Here is a 12,589-nt window from a genome sequence, read left to right as displayed (position 1 = left end):
GTGGGGTTTTTTTAATTACACAGATGGACTTTGCCTCAAATACTCAACCATCTTGTAATTAACAACCAGGATGATTGTTAATGCACTGAACTTCCTGCCAGTGCCAGCATCTGCACCTATATTTTACTTTCTTTCACTTTAAAAAAAAAAGTGCCAAGGACTGGGGAAGGACCATAATGGGACATACTAACATCCTTCCTTCTGCAGGCATAGTTTCATGCCTATGGTTAACCTTCTTCAGCAGTACAGATATTACATGCATTTATTTACTCTGGAAATCTGCTAAAGGTATTTGGACCCAGAATCATGGAAATGTTGGGCTGGAAAAGAGCATTTTGCTCATCCCTCTGCCTCCTGGCAGACTATATCTACATCATCCTTGATGTATCTGTCTAGCCATCTGTCAGGAATGAAGCTTCTTTGTGCTTGGTGTTACTACACACTCCTCAAAAACACGGTTGAATTTGTTGTAGAGGAGCCTCAGATTGTAACTGGAGTCCACCTTGGGATTGCCCCGACCCATGTGCAGGACCTTTCCCTTGGCCTTGTTGAACTCCATGAGGTTTGCCCATCCCACCTCTCCAGCCTGTCCAGGTCCCTCTGGATGGCACGTCCCTTCCCTCCAGCGTGTCACCGCACCACACAGCTTGGTGCTGTTGACAAACTTGCTGAGGGTGACTCAATCCCACTGTCCATGTCTCCAAAAAAGCTGTTAAACAGCGCCAGTCCCAACACTGACCCCTGAGGATGTTACTCATCACTGCTCACAATTGGACATGGAGCCACTGACCACAACTCTTTGAGTGTGACCAGGCAGCCAACTCCTTGTCCACTGAGTGGTCCATCATCAAATCCATGTCTCTCCAATTTAGAAACAAGGATGTCATGTGGGACAGTGTCAAATGCTTCTTCCAGGTACATGATGTCAGTTGCTCTTCCCTTGTCCACCAATGCTGTAACCCCACCATAGAAGGCCACCAGATCTGTCAGGCTTGATTTGCCCTTAGTGAAGCCATGTTGGCTGTCACCAATCACCTCCTGATTTTCCATGAGCCCTAGCATGGTTTCCAGGCGGATCTGCTCCATGATCTTGCTGGGCATAGAGGTGAGACTGACTGTCTTGTAGTACTCTGGGTCTTCTTTTTTTTCACTATTTAAGAACGGGGGTTATGTTTCCCCTTTTCCTGTCAGTGGGAATTTCACTGGACTGCCAGGACTTTCCAAATATGATGGATAGTGGCTTGGCAATTTCATCCACCAGTTCCCTCAGGACCCACGGATGCATCTCATCAGATCCCATGGACTTGTGCTCCTTCAGGATCCTTAGATGGTCTCGAACCTGATCTTCTCCTGCAGTGGGCAGTTCTTCATTCTCCCTGTCCCTGTCTTTGCCTTCTGTATCTTGGACAGTGTGGCTGGAGCACTTACTGGTGAAGACTGAAGCAAAAAAAGTCATTGACTACCTCAGCTTTCTCCACATCCCAGGTAAACAGGTCTCCTAGTTCCTTCTGAAGAGGGACCACATTTTCCCTAGTCTTCCTTTTATCACCAACGTACCTACAGAAGCTTTTCTTGTTGCCCTTGATGTCCCTGGCCAGATTTAATTCTGTCAGGATTTTGGCCTTCCTAATCTGATCCCTGACTGCTCAGATAATTTCTCTGTATTCCTCACAGGTTATCTGTCCTTACTTCCACCCTCTGCAGGCTTCCTTTTTGTGTGTGGTGTCCTTATAGTTTAGTGTCCTATTCTTAGCATCAGAGCCTCAGGTGTGTTCCTGAGAGACCTTCCATCTCTATCACTTCATTTCTTTCCATCCCACTTACTGTTTAGCTCACACCAACTCTCTGAGAAGTCATTTGTTCACCAGCTTCTTTCTGTGCTTCTGCCATTAGTTATCTCCCTGACTGGGGGGACACAGGACACAGAGTGGGTGGAAGAATTAAATACAAAACACAATCAAAATTAATTTTAGGTCAGAATGCTGAGACTCCATGTTGGGGTTTTTTTTGGAGGTGTTTTGTTTTTGTTTTGTTTGAGGTTTTATTGTGTTGTTGTGTTGTTTGGGGTTTTTTTTTTGTTTGTTTTTGTTTTTGTTTTTATATCACCGCCTGTCTGCTTAAGCAAACTACCATGGATTCAGCTTCATACTGTGTAAAGAGCTAAGTCAGGACCATGCAGACAATATCTGCCTTCCTCCTCCCCAGAACTCACACTGTTTTTCCTATTAATTACTTCATGCTGTCCCCTAAGCTCAGGAGGTAGCACAGAACCTTGCATAAAGCAAACAAATGTTCAGTCCATCCTATACTACCTATGTTGTTACTACTGTGGATCATGATCCCCAGGAACCATGAAGGGTTCACCTCAGCATCACTTTCCTAGCTCAGCTAAGCAGCACAGTGTGCAAGAAAGCTGCCTGTCCCTCCTGCACACACCACTGGCCAGAAAAAAAAGCTCAGTTACTCACTCAGTTATCCAGGTGAAATAGTACAGGTAGACCTGGTACACTCACAAAATCCCAAACAGGGTCTACCTCAAAAAATTGTGTTACCTACACAATTTTTGAGCCATACAGCATTTGCAAAGATGCAACAGATGACTGCTTGTTTTGGACAAATGAGGTCCCTTTTACTATGATCAGAAAAGGAAGGACAGACCAAAGAAATCAAGGCGGTGCTTTGCTCTAGAGATGACAAAGGTTGTAATCAGCTGCCACCCCTTCGTCACCACTCCCGAAAGGAAGAAGGTTTATTTTTCTGAGGTGATAGCACAGCTGTTGTCTAATGTAGAACTGTGGAGCCTGATTTTTCAGAGGGGCTACGCAGGTGGGAGCTGTCCCATGAAGAGACCTATCGGTGTCTGCTAGGACTTCATCAGGAACATATGGCATTCCCTGAAACAACTGGATTCAGAGGCTCACATCAGTACCGTGGTCCAAAGCTCATTCAATTAACACCAGTCCATGAGCAGATGGGGCTGTAGCTGGTGATGCTTCTACTACTGGGATCCTCTGCCCAACAGGGCCTACAGTCCCCAGGAACCAGCTTATGGCCACCTCCCCCACAGTGATATGGGTCCATCTATTGATCCTGACAGATGGAGCTCCCCTTCCCTCAAACCAACGTCCGGGATTCCTGACACCTAACTTTAGAAATTCATTCTACTACCTACTCCATATACATCTGCATATGGACTATTCACCCCAGGCTCTCTTCATAAATGACAAAAAGAAAGAGACCTGCTGGGTTTTCAGTTTCCATTATCCCTATGTAGCTGACTAAAATGGGTCAAATTCCTGGTGACCTCAACTGCCTCTTTCTCCCCACAGCCAACAGAGACCAGGTAGCTAGTTCAGGTGGAGATGTCTGTCTGGCATTCAGGTTTCTGAGATGAGAGGGCTGGCTCCCAGCCGTGGTGTCTCACCAGACAGTAGTTAAGCAGTTTCCTAGATCAGCTTATGGGTGTTTTTCTGCATTGAAACCCAAATGAACTAACACATGTGGAGCAGAGAGAGAGATGAATAAGCTGAGGACATAATGATGGTCTGTCTACAGCTTTGCCTAAGTGCAACAGACTCTGAACCAAAACCCACTGAAAACTGTATTTAACTTGCTACAGGGTTTGAATCTGCTCTATAAATAAGGCAGAAGGACAATGCTAATAACTAGGAACTGGAAAAACTGACATAAGCTGTGTAAACTTTTTTTTTTTTTTTTTTTTAATGATGAGATTTGGTAAAAGCACCATCCTTTCCGATTTCTCTAGAAAACACATTACAAAGAACCACCTTGCTTTGATGAGGGGGCACAGGGAGAAACAAGAGCCATTTTCAGGAGACTTTCTCTGTCTAATTTGCTCAAATCTTTTAATAACAATGTCTGCCGTTGCCCTGACAAACACCCTCCCCATGTATGAGGGGGAGGAGGGGACAGAGGAGCTGAAAACGGAAGCTGGAGGATGCGTGTTCTTTACTATTTCACCAACGTTATAAATCAAAACATAAATAGCAAGTGTTACTGCAAGGGTGGGAGGGGAAAACCTGGGTAAATTCAGCTCTTGACATGCACACAGTCCTTCAAGACAAAGAACAGTGACTCCCACATCAGCATTTGTCTCTCTGGTTTCCGTGGATAAGTAGGGTACGACCTTGTCTAAATCCCATTCACAAGCCAGAACAAATCTCTGTAAGCCTCAGCTGCTCTTTCTGTTCTCAACATATCAGGCCCAAAATGCCGTCTCTTTCACTCAGATTGATTCTTCCCCCACCGCAGCTATTCCTGACTCGTACTGCTGATTTACATCAGAAGAGGAGCAGGCTCACCAGCACATAGAAACTCCACAGGAAAAAAAATAAAATCAAATGACCACATCAAAAACCTCCTCAGAAGAAAAGGCTTGAATCCAAGTGAAAAATTAATCATAGTTTAGTTTTTGAAACAGTTTCTGCTCCCAATGCACTTGCAGAAGTCCAAAACAAGGTTCATGGGCATTTACAGCACTAGATGACCCCAAAACTCGGCATCTTTCTTATGGTGAGAGCCATCCTATCAGGGGCTGTGCTGTCCCTGTTATCTGCTATTTCAGAAAACCGTGGGGTCATTAAAAGACCAAGCTGAATTAGTACTTCATTTGTGCCAAGGCAAAGCTGCAACAAGCCTGTAGGTTTTAGGAAAGTTGCTTCTGCTTTACATGCATGTGTTTGCAAATAATCCTGCTGCCATCACTATTTCTCTTTCTTTTTTTTTTTTTTTTTTTTTTTTTTTTTGGCCACATACGTGAGCAGTTTATATAAGTAGCAGGTTAAATTTGGCCTCTCTGAGATATTTAGCTTATAGTGAGGCTACTGCTCTCAAGGACAGAACTGGGTCAAAACTGTTGAGTTACTGCATCAATGAGGACAGAAAGTATACACCTACCAAACTCAGGAAAACCTTACTGCCAGTTCAAAGTTGTATATTTGTTAGAGGGGTTCTTCTCCCACAAAACACCAGAATAACTTCACAAAACAACGAGTCAGCCAAAGCCCTACAGCCAGCCTGCTTTGAGAATACATCCTCTTTCACCCCTGATCCCTGCATCCCCGAGATGAGCTACATTAAATCCACTCTCAGCAAACGCATGCATTTACAGTGGTGCGACAGCCCTTCTGCTTACTGGGATGGACTGGGTTTATTTGCTTTTCCAGAAAACATGTGGTCCCAGAGAAGGGAGGAATTGCACCTCCTGGCCTGTGTGGGTGGCTGCTCTGCAATGAAATATCCAAGAGTGACAATGGAAGATGAATCTGTGTTTGACTTAGAGCTACTGTTTGGGTTATAAGTTGTCTGCTGTACTGTTACTGGAACTTTCAGACACCTCATACTTACCAAGGTAAGAAACAGAGGAGTCTATGCCCTCATAGATGACTTTTTAGGGCTGCGGTTTAGTCTACAACCCTTGGCCCAGACATAGCAGGGAGGAGCAGGTCCATGGTGGTGACCAAGGAGAGACATTTCTTCTCACCTTCTCTGCTGTGGTCCAGAACGTGCTATATGCAGCATGCAAGGACAATTCATTAGGCTCATTACCTCTTTCTGGCTACATCCCTTCCTAAGGGCAAGGGTGTATCTTCTCCCTGCCCTGTGATGGTCACAAAGGTCCTACTGAACCCAAACTAGGCTGTTTGGTCTTGTGAAGGGAAGCCAATACTGTTGGGATCAGGAGTGCATGAACACACATTGACTGGACCGAGATACCTTCTCTGGTCCCAAGAGCAAAAGTCCTTAGGTATATCTCCCAACCTTGAAAGATCCTTATCCATCCTGCCTGCTGGGAACTGTCCCTATCATACGCTATCGCTCAAAGGGTGCCTGCCAGACAGGCCACAACCAGACCTGGGACTGTGCTGACACTTAAATGGTCTTACTGACTGCATCACAGTGCTCAGCCCTGTCATTTTGTTAGCACAGCCAGTAACTCCAGACACACAATGAAGAATGGGACACGCTTGCTCTCAGGAGCACAGCTGGTGGCTCACACCAGCTCTCAGGTGGAGCTCTGCATCCTGCCCAGCAGGAAAGAGTAGGCAGCAGGTCCCAATCCTTTGCTTAACACTAAAGATGGCCCATCAAGGAAAAGAAATATCACTGGGGGAAGATTACTGGGCTTCATTGCTTTAGTTTGGACTGGGACTTGGTTTGTGCTATGTAAGGTGAACATTTGGGTTCACCAAGTTCATCTGGATCTCTAGAGACCTCACCTTCCACCCTGAAAGTAAAGAGTGGCGCCATATCATCCACAAGGTGGGAGTTTGAGGAAAAGTCAAGCTTGCATTATTGCAGAGTCTGAGTGGGTCTGCTCTGGTTCTGGGGTGATCAGGCCTCCTTTCCATGAAGAAGCAACATGCAGAAATGTCTTATGCCTCAATACCACCCTAACGGGAGGTAATCAGCTTACTCTGTCCCAGGCACAATTTCTGAAGATGTCTCTTTCTTTCTTACAAGGAACAAGGATGCTCTTATCTTAGCTGTTTTGGTGAGGTGTTTAAGAATGAATCCTCATGCCCAGGAATGACACTAACAAAGCCAAGAAAAGAGCCAAAGCTTCAAGAAAGCCAAAGAGCACTTCTGTACAACGTGCTAGACCTAAACACAGGTGAATCTCAAACTTTTATCATTCTGCAGAAGGGAGGAATGTACTAGCCACCCCCAGCCCCACACCCACCTCTCACCATATACCTATCTATGTTCTACCCACCTCGCAGTGCCACCTTCTCAGGCTCACTCTCTACACAGGGTTTTTCCTGCCCCAGATTGCTGTCATGATGAGTCTGAGGTCTATCCCACCTCCTCCACTCAGTGATCCACTTCTGCAGGCATGCTCACGTCTTCTCCCATGTTGCCACCAGTACCTGGAACAACCTTTTCAAACCAGTTTTAAACATTCTCTTCCTGCTTTTCTAAGTCATAAAACCCTCCATGAGCAGCAGGTGGTGAGTCGGTGGTTTTTGTTGTCATAGAAAATTCTGTCAAACATAATGGATACAGAACCACTTTTTCAACTAAAAAAAAAAATAATTCTAAAGTTATGGGTTTTTTTTTCTCTAGGAAACTGAGGTGCAAAGGCTGAAATGTTTTGATTCACCCAACCTATCATAATAACTCATAGAAACTATAGATAAGGTTCCCTCATATCCTTATTCTTTATGTCACCCAGATTGATCCACAGGACCCCATTGCCCATGAAGATTATTGCCAGGGACACTAGGGATGGAGCCAACAGCTTTCTGCACCACATAAAGAGGTCATGGCACATCTTGGAAGTTCCAGGAAATCAAATTAATGGAAAAGCACATGCCATCTCTAACTAAATTCCTATGACACACAATAACAGCATTCAGAATCAAAACTTTTTTTTTTTTTTTTTTGGCGGACCAAAATATTTTTCAGTAAAGAACTAAAAAACTTGAATATTTTCCTGTGTTTTGGAAAGGAAAACGCCTTTATTTCTCTTGTCCACTAAACCCAACAAAACCTGTGATTCTGAAGCTTCCAGTTTAGACCCAGCTCTTCTAGCACCTTATGTGGGAGCATATCATTATGCCCCCGAAGAGCTGTGATCTTTCAGCACCCAAGGTTGCAAGACTTCCTCCTTCCATCCATCTCCTCCTTTAACCATTTCTACTTCCATATGTACCATGCTACCTTTGCTAACTCCTTAGAATCAATTTTTTTTTATGCATTCATGAATTATTTCATCCTCAGCTCCTGGTCAGGGCAGTTGTTAATTATGGAGACAGTCCTCCCACTGTCATCTTTGCTGATAAGTATAACATGCTAAGTACAGAAAGGTTTTTATTACCACTTTTTAATTCCTTTGCATATCATGGAAGATGTTCTCCTATAGGCACCTCTCTTTGATGTCACATCAAATTCTTTCCTTTAACTGTTCATGGTTGGGCAATCCTTGATGAAAACTGCCTGAGTTTTTCATCATTGTCGGTGCCTTGTCTATGCTAGGAGATGCAGCAATACTTCCATAATCTGTGTTTCTCATGAAAAAAAATGACACTTCTTATAATTGCTTCTTCTGTTTTTCTAGTTTGTAATCAGATGCAGGGCTTTTCTCTTTTTCTAAACTCAGGTATTCATCAGGCTTACTGATGAGATGGAAAACAAAACATTATGCTGTGAGAGATACAGTTTCTCCATAAAGAGTCTTTCTGCTCCTGGAGAAGTGGTGTCATCTCCTGATTGGAAGGGCAAGAGTGCCCTGTCTGGGGTGACAGAATGGGGCAGAATGATCTTTTCTGCTCTGTTTCATTTCAAGTCTACGCACAGCCCTAGTAATGCTGCTCGGTAAAGTTCATGGCCTGGTTTGTGGATATCCTGAGGTTTTTCACACTGTTCTGCTGGCTGAGATGCCTCTTTTTGTGCGCAAGCACCTCCCAGGCAGTTCAGCTCTACTTTCTCTATAATCTTTGTGCAGAGTGTGGAGGTTTTATCCCTGATTTATAGCCAGGTCCAGACTAACATGCAGGTCAGGTCCTCAACAGCTTAGTGACAGAGTGCCAGTCAAACACCGGTAGGTTAAAATACTTGGCCATGCAGGAAAAGCATTGCAGAGGACACAGAACAAGGTGCTCACATCACAAGCTGTACCCATCAGCCCTTCTCTCCCCGGTGACCTGGCAGAGTGAGGATGTCCTGAAATGGTCTCAGCGTTAAGACTCCCTTCGCTTCCCTGATGAAACATCCAGTTCAGCAGATGTAACAGAAGTCAGAGGAGCAACAGAATCAGAGTATGATACACAAGATGGCCACAAGATTCATAACATCCCTGTTCTCAGTTGTTTATCAGCTAGATACTTTTCTGTCTTTTAGTTGGTGTGTCCTATGCATATGCTCTGACTATATTGTTGTATCTCCTGGAGATGAGTGGGACACTTGGACTTGACAATAAGCACATCTTTTGAATGAATGCCAAGCAAATTAAAAGACATAATAATCAAGGCAGCTGATTACTGAGAAGCAATCTAGCCCACAAGTCAAATGTGACGTGGAAATGACCATTCACAAACCCCAGAAAAACGTTACGTAGAGCTTATCATCGGTAAATCTCATGACTCTTTATATCTCAGATGAGTATCAAGAAATTCACCTGAGAGACAACTGAACCCTGCATCCACACCACACACATGACACTGTGGTGAGAGAGACAAGGTACGGTTACGTGAAAGCTGCACCCTTTACTTTTCAACCTGCCCTGGGTACGTCCTATACAACCGTACACTTCTTTCATTCAGCAATTCTGCCCCAAAGGAGCAAACATAGGAAAGTATTCTTACACATAGGCGGAACTAAAAATATCCTAAAGTGGGATGGCACAACTCTGCCCCGTAGCAGTGGTGTTGCTACAAGGTACGATACAAATCAGAGGAATTACCCATTGCTAAAACAGCTGTGTGTAATTTGAAAAACAAGCTGGGTTTGTTCCATACATATCATCAAATTTAATAAATGTTATCTCTACAGCTGGAAGTGATCTGGCTGGTCGTAACAAATTAAAAATCTCCAACAGGCCTGATAAATCACAAAATTAACACAAACAAGCAACGATACGAAAAGCACTTTGCAATTGGCTACAGAGAAGGGTTTGTAGTTTACGCTGCCTTTGCCAATGTTTTCCTCCCAGTCAGGCCTACAACCAGGACTCAGGTGCTGTGGTTAGGATGCAAGTGTAGGCAAACAGAGACCACCACCACAGAATGGAAACAGTCACAATTAGCTTGCAGGTTAACACAGACTGTTGTCTGATGTCAACCATGAACATGATCTGGTGAATATTTCTAGAGGAGAACAGGCAGATAGCAGCTGAGTAACCCTGCGAGGGAACTGTGCATCCACACTGAGCTGTAGGTACCTGTAATTCCAGGATCAAGGTTTGGTTAGTCCTACAGATGATTTCACACATATACATTTTGGATGTTTACACTACTGTGTTGACTTTCTCTTCCTTTCTGTTTTTGAGAATCACTTTTTCAAAGCTTAGGCAAAGAACAAGACTCTGCTTACACCAATCCTGGCTTCAGCAGAATGGGAAGCAACAGCAGAATTTGCAGCCGAGTGTTTTAACTTAGACCCACAAACATACACATAAAAAGCCAAGAGAGCTCCTGTAGAGCAGCCCTCCTGAGAAAGCTCTGGAAGGTGGTTAGTACTCCACCTCCTTCCTAGGCTGCTACGGAGCTCTCTGCAAGTAAACCCAAACAATAAGAAAAACAAAAAAAAGTTGCCATGGAGTTAGATGCACCGTATTACCTTCTCCAGAACAGAGTGGGAGGATGTACAGAGACTAACCTGGAACAGATCCCAAGGAGGAAAAAACCCAAACTTGTCATGCTGGGAAGCTAAGCTGCTGGGGCTCTCCTTCCCTCCATCCCTCCTTACAAGTCTCTTCCTCTAAGCCTTTCCTTTGAGTCCCTCCACCTCTGACGTGCTGGTGAGGCACACACTGCATCCGTGAGAAGATCTGAGAGTCAACTGAGTGACTTTCTTTGAAAGGAAACAGACTTGAGGCAGGAAAAAAAAAAAGTTAGCTCCACCCTGGCAGTGTAAGAACGCTCTGCTCACTGCTCTCCTTGGTGTGAAAAAAAATGAAAAGTTCCACCCAGTGTAGTTCTACACAGCCTGGGGGCTGCTGAGATGCAAGATGAACGTTGAGGAGGGGGACCTGAACCTTCGATAGGGCTTTGGAAAACATCCCAAAGGACATGCAGAAGTGGAGATAAAGTTTAACTAAACTCTGCATTGCCTATGGCATCATCTTAAAGCAGGGAGCCTTTTGAATCAGAAACCCCTGCACAGGCTGAGCATTACTTGCTTCATTCATCATGTGTCCTCACAGGGGTCGGCCAAAAAGTTATGTGAGGAAAACGAGGGGTTCAGTATGGCTCGGGGAGCTTTGGCAAGTGAAGGCTGGTGGAGCTCAAAGTCTCATGGCCAGCCTAGACATGAAAAAAGAGACAGAGGCAACAACCCAGAGGCCACACTGGGATCCAGATTCAACTCTGACATCAGGCGTTCAGCCAACAGCAGCTCGGTGGGTCTGTGAGCTCCAGAAGAGCAGCTGTGTTCGGAGGCCATCCAGTACCTCCAGCTGGATACAGCCCTGCTCCAGTGCAGCCAGGTGGGACAGGAACCTCCCGGAGCACATGCTCCTTGCTGGTCCCCCGACTCAGCTCCTAACGCACATTCCCCTGAGACTTAAAAATGCCCTGGTGGCCTCAGCTGGGATGCAGAGTCCTTTCGTCAATCAAAAAGAAGGATAAAAGAAAGAAATATAAAAAAGCACAGGTCCAGGACCTCAAGGATTTGGCTGTTCACAAATACAAAAGTGAGAACGTTGCTCTATTCACCACAAATAGTTCTGCTTCTCCCTCCCATTGCCTTTTTTTTTTTTTTTTAATAGCAAGTTCAGTGAAACTTTATCTCTTCCTGCTCTAGTAACCCTACTAAATAATCTGCTATTAGCATGACTCAATTGAGTGGCTTTCAGCTGCTGAAGTAATTTTCTTTGCTACTGTTGTTTCATCAGTGGAACTGAAAAAAAAAAAAAAAAAAAAAAAAAAAAAAAAAAAAAAAAAAAAAAAAGCCGGTAAAAGGCTTTCCACCCCTGCAGAGTATCACACTACTGGAAGATTAAAGTACGGCTAAGTTAGTTAGTTGCATTGTAATTACAATTTAAAAAGGATCCCATTACACCCAAGAGTTTAACTTCATTAGCATTCAACGTGCATGTAGGGAACATAACCTAGGTCTCAAACCCGAGCGGCTAGGCTGGGTTTTAGAGTCCCCTCCTTCACAACACTACGCAGAGGAGGAGGGATGGAGGCAGTTCGTTTCTCTCTACCGCTCAAATTTGCTTTCAAACTTAACACCGTGCTCGTCTGTAGAATATTACAAATTCGATCCGAAAATGATATACCCAGGTACTGAGATACAATATCGCCTCTAAAACTAGACTTCTATCTGGCTGCTTTATTACATGCTGCTGTAACCAAGAAACACCTACAAAACATCGCAGAACCTAGCATGGGAAAGTATTTTCCCTCTATATTTTCCCCAGTTTGTTTACTGTGTTGAGTAACACTTTAATTACAGTCAGGTTTCATTGTTTTTCTCATTTTTCCCTCTTCTTTGTATTGCATGAAGGTACACGGGAGAAAACAACACTTTTTTAAAGGCAGGAAAATGTGATTATGAAACCACAAACACTCGCAAAAGACATCAAGTGTTGAACCTGAAAGTAATTTAAACTCTTATTTAAGGCAAAGAAAAAAATATTATTTGGCTCAATGTCAAGTTGAAAGCTTTAAAACCCCGTGATAGAACAAGAACTGATCGCTGAAGCAGACAGAGCGTCCTGAGCAGCATCCCAGGTAAACCAAAAAATGCCAACAGCACCAAACAGCGCCCCAAACTTTCTTGCTGCTGCTGCCCCGCCGGGTGCGGATCCTCCTGCGCGCACCCTGCGCCCGGGGGTCTCACCCGCTCCCCACCAGCCCCCGGCACATCTCCCAGCAGCGGGATGCTCTGCCCGGCCCTGCCC

Source organism: Athene cunicularia, unplaced genomic scaffold (assembly GCF_003259725.1).
Source record: "Athene cunicularia isolate RWA unplaced genomic scaffold, athCun1 SCF_3, whole genome shotgun sequence".
Classification (NCBI taxonomy): domain Eukaryota; kingdom Metazoa; phylum Chordata; class Aves; order Strigiformes; family Strigidae; genus Athene; species Athene cunicularia.
Note: the sequence above shows the minus strand (reverse complement) of the source record.